A 12,762-nucleotide genomic window follows, 5' to 3' on the forward strand; every position below is an offset into this window, starting at 1 on the left:
GACCCGAGCCCAAGGCAGCGGCTTAAACCACTGAGCCACCCAGGCGCCCCATGTGTGTATTCTTTTTTACAGTAAATCCTATTATTTTTAATTAGGAAGAAAAAACCTCCAATCCCAGAAGCCATATATCTGACGGTCCTTTTACCATGACCTGAAAGTTCATGTTCCTACGAATTTTAGATTACTGTGAAGTTTACAACCTTTAAACGATGTGCCTTTACATGGACATTTTCATAAAACTGGACTGGCATCTTTTGACAAAATAAAATGCAAATGTAAAAGCTCTAAAAACCTTAGAAATACTAACATTGCTTTAAAAATGAAGTCTTTCCTACTCCCGGGAATTTCAGAATATAAAAATGAAAGATAACTGCTTCTACACATAAATCCTTACCTGTCTATGGCAACTGGGCAAATGGGTATTTTCAAAACTGACTGGGTTATAAATTCATACAGGGCTGTGTTTTGAATATATATGTTGTTATTTGCAGACTGGTCAGGCTGTGCATTTTATGTGACCAATTCTGAATTCCAGAATTATTTCAGTGTGCTGTACATGAAGACTTTCTTCTTTCATTGTTCAGAACATTTACTTTTTTTAAAAAAAAAAAAAAGATTTATTTGAAAGAGAGAGACGGGCAGAGGGAGAAGCTGTTCTTTACTGAACAGGGAGCCCAATGGAGGGCTTCATCCCAGGACCCTGGGATCATGACCTGAGCCAAAGGCAGACGCTTAACTGACTGAGCCACCCAGACGCCCCCAAAATCATTTACTTTTGACAAAGCAAGCTCCATTTTAATATTGGCCAACTCGTATGCAGTAAAAAAAAAAAAAGATGGTCCTAACTTCAAAATATTATATTATCTGTAATTTGGGATTACCTCTCCCCTCTCCCCAGCAAACACAAACTTGTTATTTCCCATGATGCTAGATAGTTTAGATTTTACTGTTTTTACTTAGCTGGATTATGAGGACTGAAAGGCATAGACAAAGTTTCTGGTACCAACTAAAGAAACATTCTTTGAACCAATGTATTAAAAGACACATCACAGAAGATAACTATATTAAAGTTAATAGTTATAAAAATAAACTTTCAAAAAGAAGTTATTCCAGGTTTAAGAGCTATAGCAACAGTCAATCATGTCATCCAATATAGTGGCAGTTGGGTGATAGATGAGTGATCTCCACAGGTGGCTTTCAGCTCATGAAGCACGTGCAGAATTATAAAGAATGCTAATACACGAATGACTAAAAGCAAGCCAAGGCCAGACCAGATGACATGTACATTGCAGAAATAGAAAACTCAAGAGAGTAGAAAAAAACCGACTTAAAGGTAACAATAATACACCAGTTGGGAACATAAGAAATTGGGAGAAAAGTCAATTAAGTTCTCACTATCCATAAAGTTAAAAAAAAAAAAAAAAGAGCGCAGATTTTCACGTTGTACGGGGCTGTCTGGCCAAGGCCTCCATTATCTCTTGCTTGGATTCATAAAATGTCCTCCTGCTCCCCACTCCCAACTGTTACTCCAAAACCGCCAGCCCTAACGTGTACACACAGTCATTTGACCCTCCCTCTCTCCCTTGAAAGAAAATTCAGTGGTTCCTGCACTGTTCTAGCAATATTCCTTCAAGAACAGTTTCTGTCCCACCATCATTGAATTACCGGCGTGCAGATTTGTGGAGGCTTCTCCACACCCACAGACTGCGGATTTCTGGGCACAAAGCCCAGGAATCTGCATTCCACCCAAGTGCCAGGGGGGTGGAGGTCTTCTGCACATTAGAGTTTGAGAGGTTCGTCATAGGAAAAAACAAAACATCTTTAAATGGAGTACTTTATAAATACAGAGACTTACTGCTTTTGCCTCATACTTTGACACATGTCCCTTTGTGGTTTATGCTCCAATAATAAAAAAGTATGTACTTGTCAGAAAAAGTGAATTACTTTCAGCTCCCCAGATGCAGGAGCTGCTCCATACCTCACTGCCTCATTGCCTTTGCACATCCTGTTCCCAGTTCCTAGAATTTCCATCTCCTCTGCCTGGAAAACTTCTGCTCATCTTTCAAGTGAGAGATGAAAGGTCACCTCCCCAGCTAAGTCAGTCTGACCTTCTCTTGAAGACAGAGGTTTCCCTCCTGGATCTCGAATGAACTTTATACATATACATGCCTCTTTTAGAGCATTTTACTAGAGCACAATTGTCTACAGGTCTAATTCTCCACGAGGCTTTAAGCACTCTGAGTACAAGGATAGTTTCTATTCATCTGTGTAGGTCTCTAAGTACATCAGAGATACCCAGCAGACTTCATGGATACAGACACATTATACTGTAAGGTTAAACACACACACACACACACACACACACACACGGTATTTATTTTTTCTATTTATCTAACTTCTTCTTAGAAGCCCTAGGGGGATGTTTCCAAAAACCATGTTGCCTTTTGTCAATTGGTTGGATGGCTTTTCTTTTAAGGCGCTGTCATTTAAGGACAAACTTCATGATTATTAATAAAAAGAACAATGAAAATTTAAGACTGATTTTTAGGCAGATCTTAAGGGCTCATTAAGAAATGAACCAAACAAACACTATTAGCTTTTATAATCCATCACAAGTATGGCTTAAGTCAAGTGTTACTTTGTCGCCTCTGAAAAGATAACTAAAAATGCAGAGTGACCTTTTTCCAAGGCTGGAAACTCAACCCTCCTGGGGACAGCATCAACATGTGTGCCCCTGCCTCCACACACCCTCCTCACCCACTGCAGTGAACACATGACAATTTTGAGTACCAAGGCCAGAGTGTTCAAGGTCTGCAACCTGTTGGCCACCACCTCAGAGTCCCAGCCTAAGCTCTGGTGTGTCAACCTGTTCAGCAAAACTCTCCCTCCCATTCAGGAGGAACAGACAGCCAATCTGTTTCTTCTCCTAGCGCCTCTCCTTCTCTCTTGCAAATGCCCATTTCTACATCTTGATCTTGCTTGTATACCACAGTCAACCCATCCCATCTAGGGGTCTAAGAATTAACCTTTTTTGTTTGTTTTTTAGGACAGCATGGGGGAGGGGCAGAGGGAGAGGGGCAGAGAGGATCCCAAGCAAGCACCACACTCAGCGAGCAGCCTGACCCAGGGCTTGATCCTATGACCCTGAGATCACAACCTGAGCCAAAAATCAAGAGTTGGATGCTGAACCAACTGAGCCACCCAGGTGTCCCTACAAATTAACATTTTTATTGATAATGTTGAAGATCTTACTATCTGGCAGGGTTTATATATGAAAGGGAATTGAAAGTTTTAGAGAAAGGTACAAGGAGGAGGGCAGAGTTCACTCATGACTGTAGGAGCCTGTTTAGTGAATGACGTCAATCTGAATCTGGAGATAGGCTCCTCAAGAGCAATGGCCACTAAGTCAACTCCCCACCCCTCTTCACTAGAGAAAAATGGAAGTGAAGCTGTAAAACCCTGCAGTTAGAGGGTTCTCAGGCCCTGATGCAGATACTCCTGTATGACTTTTCACGCACATGTCAAGGGTAGATGGCTTATTTACTAATTATGCAGCCACCAGAAATGATCATCACAAATTATATAACAGCATAGTAATACATTACATGGAAAAAAGTATTTCAGAAGTAGCCTAACTATGGTATGACTCCCATCTCACAAAGCACATATGCATACTTGAAAGGATTTGTATGTATCATGGGAAACTGGAAAGAATTCATCCTAAGTGATTTAGTTTACTCTTTCATTTCTGTTATTTTTGTTTTAATATATATTAAAGCACATCATATGTGTTAACAGTATTTCCTGGTCTTTAGGTATCTTGCTTCATTATCACATCAAATTGCTTTCATGCCAACTCATCTTCCAGCTCCCCGCGAACAACACTGCTTGATACGAAAACACACAGAAAAGGTAGTAGGGCCCAGGCTGTCTCTGGTGGACACTCAGAGAGGGACAACTTCAATTGTTCAAAAATAGTGGACAATAAACTGCTGGGGGCTCCAAGATAAACATAATCATCAATGAGCATTTTGGGTGGCATGGTGACAACATCAAGGCCCTTTCTCTCACCTTCGAAAGAATCATTTCTTTTATTTATCCTTTGTTAGTGCCTAGTACCATAGCTTTAAAATCATTAGTGTGGAGTTCATGGTTCAGAAAAATTGGTTCAGTGATTCTGTTCCAGAAATGGGAAGAGGTATGCTTCAGTGAGCTGCCAGGTATCTGCAGGATACCTAAAAACAACACATTATTTGTTATTGTCAGCTTTAATGGGGAGCAAAGCCTACTGCGTTTGACTTACATAACTGCAGAGCTCTGGTCTCCCAAATTACAAAGGACATTTTAGGGGGTGCTTATAAAACATAAAACAGGCAATGGAAGTTCTGGCTGGGTCTAATATCCTTCAGTCAACATATGGTCTATGGGTTAAGCCCATCCGTTAATGTAAGTATCCAAACAAAGACAATTTTGGAGGGTAAGGGGAAAAGAAGTCTTTGTAGTGTTTCATAAATATAAGTCATGATATAAATCACCAAAATTTTTTTTTTTCAATGAGCTGCTTCTAAGAAAAGCAAATAAAAGAACAGGTGGAAAACAATAAACAAATGAACAGACCAGAGCATGGAACCCAAACAGCCATCTTTCATAGACGCACACTAAGTGTGAGGAAAATGTCATGCCTAGAATCTGTAACATACCTCTCCTACCCAGCTTACTACTTAGAAGTAAATTAGGGCATAAATGCTTCTTTGAGTAGAGTTGGAATTTAAGGCCCTGTATTTCAGTCATGTCTTAGAAGCTTTCACTGACACAATTTCAAATCATGCTTATTTTTTTTTTCATCCAAAGAACCAGCATTTCAGGGGGGAATAACTAAATCATAACATGCTATACTCCTAGAAAATCCCAGTAAATAAAAAAAAATAAATAACATGTTTCCCCAATGAATTTACAACTAATCTACATGTCGGATTCCAGGAAACTCTAGAACAGATTCCTACCTAGAAGTTTCCAAGACCAGTTAAGTAATTAAAAAAAAAAAGAAGACGACGACGAAGAATCTCAGAGACTAATATGGCCAGATAAATTTATCAAGAAGTGAGAGATGAAGTAATAGAGAATAGTTGTGGTCATATGGCTCTTTAAATTTGGGTATGAAAACTGACTTCATAAATAGAATACACTTCTAATGAAAGTTTATTTCTGATTTCAGAACAACTAATTGAGTTTCCAAGGCCATATAAAAATTTGTATCAATTTCTTGGTTAAGAAAGAATGAGTAAAACATGAGTAAGAGAAATCCCCTGATAACCTATAAATTTCATCTTATGTAATTATTTTAACTTCCTGTCACTGTGAAGCTTCCCTGGAGCTGTCAACACCTGGCAAACCTGAAGTTTGAATTTCACTTCTTCTACATCTCCCTATGAAAGCTGTGGGGGCTTGCTGGAGAGGAAAAAACAAACAAACAAAACAAACAAAAACAGCCCTAAGGGAGACATCTAGAATAAAGTTACAAAAGCAAAATTCTCAGTGTGTGTGTGTGTGTGTGTGTAGTCTTTGACTATTCTGTGATTGACTATTGATAAAAAAAAATACTAACAGAAATGGGACAGGGGATACAAGTATCATTTTATTTTATTTTTTATTTTTTTAAAAGATTTATTTATTTGACAGACAAGATCACAAGTAGGCAGAGAGGCAGGCAGAGAGAAGAAGGGAAGCAGGCTCCCCGCTGAGCAGAGAGCCTGATGCAGGGCTTGATCCCAGGACCCTGAGATCATGACCTAAGCCGAAGGCAGAGGCTTAACCCACTTAGCCACACGGGTGCCCCCAAGTATCATTTTAAAAAGGGATTTAAGATAGTCTAAAAATTCTTTCCTGTTTCAACAGAAAATATTGATCATGTTTTACTTATTCTAGAAAAAATATTTCCTTCTTCCTTGGTTGAAACAACTTTGCCTAGTGTGAATATTTATTTAATTGCATACTGTTGTTTATCTGCAACTATATTTCTTTCCTCAGAAGAGTTGGTTTCAAAATGTCAGTGGGGGAAAACAGTAACAATTTACCATATAAAATAACATTTTTCACAGAGCTACACCTTGTGTGTCAATATAGCTTTTGGCTAGACCCATACATGGAATTGCTGCTGTGCCTCCATTCCCAAATACCACAGACTCGGCTCAATTTGCTTGAATAATTCTGGGTCGCCACATACTTCCATAGAACAGTGAGAACTTTAACTTATCAAAGACTGGACAAAATCACTCTGAAGACAAATTTTCTCCCCAAATGTTCTTACTGTTACAATTTTTTTTTTTATAAAAATAACTGGCTTCCTTATAGAAAAATAAACAGCCCAAAGCAAATGATGCACAAGAAAGTGTGAGGAAAGACAGAGATGGTTTAAAGGTGCTTCCGAGAATTGAAAAGAGGCAAAATTCAGGAACAATTTTTAAATGTCAAGGTTCTAGGGATCTTACCTTTCCAAGCCCCATCTGACATAGTGTCAAACATTCCCGCATCTCACATTAAGCCTTTTCTCCTGTGAAACATGGTGTGAGTATTTTCTGTTTGCTGCATTTCTAAGCAATCATCACACATACTTGGGAATTCTTATGAGATGAAAAGATCTAAAATAGAAACTGTCTCCAAAAGTTTCATTTTTGTGATTGTTAAATTTAATGATTAACAGAGTTGATGTTATGTTTTCAGACAAATATCTTGTTTCCTCTTATAAAGCTGTGAGCCAACAACCTGATTCCAGGCAGGTTAAATGTAAAAATAATATATGTTTTCATGGATAATGGCACAAAATATGGTACAAATTTTGCTTCTGTGGCTTTCCTTTTGTTTTTTTTGTGTGTGTGTGTGGTTTTTTTTTTTTTTTTTTGGAACCAAAATGTCTTCCCCTTTGCAGACTCAAATTGGTCATAGTTCTATGAGTGTCCCCTTATGCAGAGAGCGTGGGGTGTATATGTGGTGGCAGTGCCACAGAGCGGCTGACGACAGGGACCGGAGCCACTGCCCAGCTTGTGATCACAGCATCAGTACTTAGTAGTTACGGGATGTTGGGTAAGTTAGTCAACCTCTCAGTGCCTTAGTGTCCAATTCTGCAAAATTAGAATTATAATTACCTCATATGACTGTTGCTAGGATTATGCTCGTATTTTTTTTTTAATGCCGAAAGCACTGCCTGGCATTTTAAAAGTATTAATCAAGCCACTGTTACTTCACAACCAACAGATGAAGTGCATCTGAAAGAACCACTCATTTTCCCCAGCAAAGCTGCTCATCCACAGGGAGCTGTCTTGAAGAAATGGACAGACCCCACATTTTGGGCAGACATCAAGACAAACCAACTCCTCTAGATCAATGTTCTTAGTTCTTTCTTTTCCTTCCCACAGATTCTTCTCCGGAATAGGGGCAGGGGTGGTCCCAATGGTAAGGATAACCCCATCTGTGTTAAGGGTCAATGAAGAGGAATAGAATCACAAAGATTAAAGACCTCTCCCCAGAACAAATAATAGAGTCACTTCCCTCTAGTGGCTGAGATACAAAATTACAACGTCCCAGCCAAGTGTAATTCTTGAGATGTGTTGTAATGGAAATAATTCAGAGGACGGTAAAGTGAAAAGCCAATTTTAAGCCAGTGGAGATTAAGATACAGAATAACAAACCACTGAGGCTTTTTTAAAAAAAAATAAATACTAGACATTTTCACGGTTTCATAATTATTAACCTTAACATCACAAAAAGAACAATTTTAATTAAAAGTAACCCCACCATAAGTATTTAATACCTACTTCAGTGTCCTCTAAGTACAGCCAGTGTAGTCCACATGATAAATAGCTTTCTCCTTCTCTAAGTTTTTTAACAGATGAGGCTCATTACTTTACATAATCATCCCCAAAACTAGGACACCGCTCCCACTGTCGCTTTGCAGTGAAATATTAATCCTACCAAACCAAATATTTGACATGATCTGTTGGGCTTGGAGTATTTTCCTTAAACCATTAACTTCTCATGGGTATGGGGAGACAGGAAAAAAAAAAAGAAAAAAAAAGGAAAAGACATCTTTCATTACAGTTGTGTTACATGAGGAATATATAACAAAGGCAACCGGATTTTCCTTAAGAGTGCTGAAATTACTTCTTAGCAGTTTATGTTCTGAGCCGTTTCAGACACTCAGACACCCAGCTCTTCTGAAACACTCTGATTTTAAAATCCCATTGCACGTGATTCATCAGCATCCACTTTGGGCTGTATACGGAAGAAGGAAGGTTACAACAAAAACACTGCAAAAGGGGCTCATTTTTCATTTATAAATTCATGTAAGAAAGCTAAAAAAAAAAAAAAATCACCTACAAGACACAGAAGATATTCCTAAAACAAAGCTCTCCTGTTTTTCCTTTCACAGAAGCCACATACACACATTTGACTTTTAAAAACCGCTGATCTAAAATACACCCATTAGAAAGCGTATTTTCTTCTTTCATGCTCTTAAATACACAAACCTCAAGAAATATTTTCTCTAGCACATAAAGTACCATGACGAATCTAATAAATCTACATAATTTCATACTCACTTAAGATACTGGGAGGTGTATAATAGTACACACATGCATATTTGTGCGCAACAAAACACAGTGTGGGAGAAGAAAGAATATGGGTGTTCAGCATTTCTATTTGATGGGGTGGCAATTCATCTAAGGATTGATCTTCTCTTGGCATTGGGACCAACAGGACTAGATGTGAGCAGGGTGAAAAACTGATAGGCCCGTTTACAAATTCGCTTTCTGTAATAAAGGTCAATTATTTCTCTGTTTAGAGGCCTATGATCCTTACAAAATGAAACATACTTTTGTCATGTGATCCAGCAGGCGCCCTCCTTGGAATTTACCCAAAGGAGCTGAAAATTTACATCCTCACAAACACCTGCATACAGATGTTTATAGCAGCTTTGTTCATCACCGCCAAAACTTGGGAGCAATCGAGATGTCCATCAGTAGGTGAACAGATAAGCAAACTGTGCTCCAATCAGACAAGGGAATATTACTCAGGACTACAAAGAAATTAGCTATTAAGCCATGAAAAGACATGGATGAACTTTAAGTGCATATGACTAAGTCAAAGGAGCTAATTTGAAAAGGCTACATATGGTGTGATCCAAACTAAATGACATTGTAGAGAAGGCCCAACTATGGAGTCAGTAAATAGATCAGTGGTTGCCAAGGAGTGCGGAAAAGGGATGAATAGGCAGCAAACGGGAATTATGGGGCAGTGAAAATACTATGTATGATACTATCATGACGGTTATCTGTCACTGTACTTTCATGCAGACTCACAGAACATACAACTCCAAGAGTGAATCCTCACACTAACTATGGACTTCAAGTGACTAACCTGTGTCAGTGTAGGCTCACCCACGGGAACCAACATGCCACCGTGGTGGTGAATACTTAGGAGCGTATGTATATGTGTGGTCAGGGTGGGGTATATGGGAAATCTCTGTACCATCCACTCACTATGAAACTAAATGTGCTCTATGAAAAATTAAGTCAACTGAAAATAAAAAGTTAAAAAACAAAAAACAAAAACAAACCAACTTTATATTTTGGGGCACCTGGCCAGCTCAGTCAGGGGAGCATTCAACTCTTGCTTCATCTTGAGGTCATGAGTTCGAGCCCCATGTTGGCTGTAGAGATTACTTTACATAAAATAAAATAAAAATTTTAAAACTTTGCATTTTTTTTGCTATGATTTTTATTTTTATTTTTTTTTCTTTTTCTTCATTTTATTTATTTTTTCAGTGTAACAGTATTCATTCTTTTTGCACAACACCCAGTGCTCCATGCAAAACGTGCCCTTCCCATTACCCACCACCTGTTCCCCCAACCTCCCACCCCTGACCCTTCAAAACCCTCAGGTTGTTTTTCAGAGTACATAGTCTCTTATGGTTCGCCTCCCCTCCCCAATGTCCATAGCCCGCTCCCCCTCTCCCAATCCCACCTCCCCCCAGCAACCCCCAGTTTGTTTTGTGAGATTAAGAGTCATTTATGGTTTGTCTCCCTCCCAATCCCATCTTGTTTCATTTACTCTTCTCCTATCCCCCTACCCCCCCATGTTGCTTCTCCATGTCCTCATATCAGGGAGATCATATGATAGTTGTCTTTCTCCGATTGACTTATTTCACTAAGCATGATACGCTCTAGTTCCATCCACGTCGTCGCAAATGGCATGATTTCATTTCTTGCATTTCAGGTGACTGGTAAATTATTCTTTAATGAAATGAAACCAAACCACTAAACTGCTCTGCCTGCAAAAATGAAGCTCAGCTTGGGCTCAGCCACCCTCTCGAGCCTCAGCACTGAACATTTGCCTTCCACCACCACTGTGCTCCCCAGGAACTGTGACTCCTTCGTAACCACAACATTGCTCCTGAGCCTCCTGAGCTATTCCTGCCATGGCCTTTGCCCAGGACTGGCTTCCCTGCTAGCTCCTCTTCTCTTCCTGATTGACATCTTTTCATCCTTCTACAGCCAAAGAGCATCTCCTCTGGGAGCTCCCCATTGAAATTGAATCAGACAGAATTAATCCTCTCTCCCCTTGTCTGTTATTGTATTACAGTTAACTGTTTTCGTGTCTGTCTTCCCTGAGGGAAGGTCATGGGTCATCCATCGTGGTAGCCCAGCCTCTTCTGTGGGGTCATTCCTGGCAATCAATACATGTTTGTAGGATGAATGAGTGGTTCTACGATGTGTCCGTGGTTTCAAATCTCATTTAGAAGTAGGTGGGGCCCAAGTCATAAGTGAAACCTGAGTGTCCCGTGTTACTGGACCACGTACTAGAGTTTTCACCAGCACGTTAAATACACTGCTCATTTTCTCTCTAACTCAGCTTGTCTCTAGCTCCCTCCCCATCTTCCACACCCTTATTCTGCCTCCCACATCTTATCCTTCCTCCAAGCCTGGCCTCCTGTCATAGGTACCCTAAAGGACTTTACCATCTACACAGACATGTGCAGGTAAGCTATGGGCTGAAGGAAGACAAAAGCTAAGTCATTAAGTCACACAAGGCCTACTGCTCACATAAGGCTGCACTAAAGATAAACCTGATTCAGCAATGGGAATTATCAAAATGGAGAGTACTCATATGTTACACAATGAGCAAGAGCCCCAAATTTCCCAGAAGGGTCATCAAGAGCCCCCATGTGGCTGGTATCACAAGGGTCTTTATCCTTTGTCTTGTGTCTCTTCTGGTATGTGCTACTTACCTTCCACGCACTGCTCTCCTCACCACAGACCCCTGAACTCCACGGCCTGTGCCCAGGGCAGCACTGACCTCAGCATCACTCTCAAGGGGAATATTCCCCTGCTGGAAACTCTGTGATCTCACTTCTGTGAAGCCATTCCTCCCTTCCTCCTCCGGATCCCTGGCCACGTGACCTGCAGCTCCCCAGCACACATCCGGATCTGCAGTATCTCAGACATTCACCCCAAGGCCACTTCCCACCAGTTAATTTCATCCAGTCCCATGACCTTATGTCAGGCCCTAAATCTGCTCCTCTGGGCCTAAACTTCCTTGGGAATTCCAGAGTCCACATGGGTATCACAGAGGCCTCTCCAACTTGACATGAACAAAACTGAACTCATGATTTTCTGGCACAAGCTGTTCCTCCCCAAGCTGTCCCCACCTTGGGAAACAGACCTACCATCTACTCTGTTACTCCAGCCAGCAATCTAGAAACTCATCTTGATTTTGTTCTTTGCCTCAAACCCCTTCCTTCCAACTCATTCCCTCATAAGTCCTATGCATTTTCCCTTCAGAGCAGCCAGAATCTAACCACTTCTTTCCAAATCCCCTAGCCCAGGCCTCCCCTATCTCTCATTCTGGACTACCCCCTCAACTACAAAACTGAGGGCAAGCCACCCACTACACAACAGCCAGAGGAAATTTTAACAACCACAAATCAGGGGCACCTGGGTGGCATACTTGGCTAAGGGTCCAGCTCTTGGTTTCTGCTCAGGTCCTGATCTCAGGGTCATGGGATCAAGCCCCATGCTGGGCTACAAGCTCAGCACAGAGTCTGCTTGAGATTCTCTATCCCTCTTCCTCTGCCCCTCCCACTCATTCTCTAATAAATAAATATATCTTTTTTTTTTGTAAAGATTTTATTTATTTTTTTGTCACAGAGAGAGACAGCGAGAGCTAGCACAGGCAGACAGAGTGGCAGGCAGAGACAGAGAGAGAAGCAGGCTCCCCGCCGAGCACAGAGCCGGATGCGGGACTCGATCCCAGGACGCTGGGATCATGACCTGAGCCGAAGGCAGCCGCTTAACCAACTGAGCCACCCAGGCGTCCCTAAATATATCTTTTTTAAAAAGCAGATCAATTTCACATTATTCTCTTATCTCAAAGTCTCAAGTGCTTCCCCCTCGGGCTTAGGGAAAAGCGAATCCCTGCCTCTGACCCTTGCAGCCCTTCACACCTGGTCCTGCCCATCTCCCATCACATCACACCATCTCATCCACATGCTCTCTCCTTGCCCACGCGGCTCTTCTCTAGGCTGCTCTTGCCCTGCTCGTCTTTCCCCTTGAAATGCCTTTGCTTTGGTTTTCTCATGGCTGGTATCTTCTGCTCATTTAGGTCCAGCTTGCATGTCGCTCCCTCAGAGAAAAAGAAACCATCAGACCATCCTGCTGAATTTCACTGCAAAACACTTATTACCCTTCAGGGTTTTCCTGGCTTGTTTCA

The 12,762-nt window shown here is 40.9% G+C and overlaps 1 protein-coding gene across 9 annotated transcripts in view; it reads right to left on the reverse strand.

Moving 5' to 3' along the window:
- MAST4 (microtubule associated serine/threonine kinase family member 4) overlaps positions 1 to 12,762 on the reverse strand; it is a 558,512-nt gene that overhangs the window by 178,469 nt on the left and 367,281 nt on the right. The window lies entirely within an intron of this gene.

This window comes from Meles meles, chromosome 3 (assembly GCF_922984935.1).
Source record: "Meles meles chromosome 3, mMelMel3.1 paternal haplotype, whole genome shotgun sequence".
NCBI classification, from domain to species: Eukaryota; Metazoa; Chordata; class Mammalia; order Carnivora; family Mustelidae; genus Meles; species Meles meles.